This window comes from Odontomachus brunneus, unplaced genomic scaffold (assembly GCF_010583005.1).
Source record: "Odontomachus brunneus isolate Ranch 3 - 2012 unplaced genomic scaffold, Obru_v1 Obru_scaffold_341, whole genome shotgun sequence".
NCBI classification, from domain to species: Eukaryota; Metazoa; Arthropoda; class Insecta; order Hymenoptera; family Formicidae; genus Odontomachus; species Odontomachus brunneus.
The window spans coordinates 149813-150358 of NW_022639791.1; positions in this window are offsets into that span (position 1 = coordinate 149813).

Sequence of the window (546 nt, forward strand, 5' to 3'; positions counted from 1 at the left end):
CATAATGTGCAAATGCCATCGCATATTATAAGCTTGTAAAAATGAAAAAATGGAAGGTATGTCGAAAATATACTTAGAAATCAGAGACTACAATAACATTATAATGTTTTTATTTGTTATAATATACTTTCCATTTTTCATTTTTACAAGCTTATAATATGCGATGGCATTTGCACATTATGTTAGGTTCAAAACACTTCTCGGTTTAGTTAAGTAGTTGCCAGCTTCTAGAAACAAAAATAAGCCGAACTAACACAGTTCGGAATACACCCATTGTAGATAAGCGTTAAGGCCGAATTACACTACAGGTTGCGGGTTCTGTTGCGGTTAAGATTGTTGAAAATCTACCAATCAGGGCGAATAGTTTGCCGAACTGCTCACTCTGATTGGTAGATTTCAAACAATCTTAACCGCAACATAGCCCGCAACCGATAGTGTAATTCGGTCTTTACGACGTCCTGTGTGCCGGAGCTCTATCTATTTAACAGTTGTCGGTAATAGTTGTATGGAATGGTACCTTTGGGCCGCGTTCCTTTTCTGGGCTGC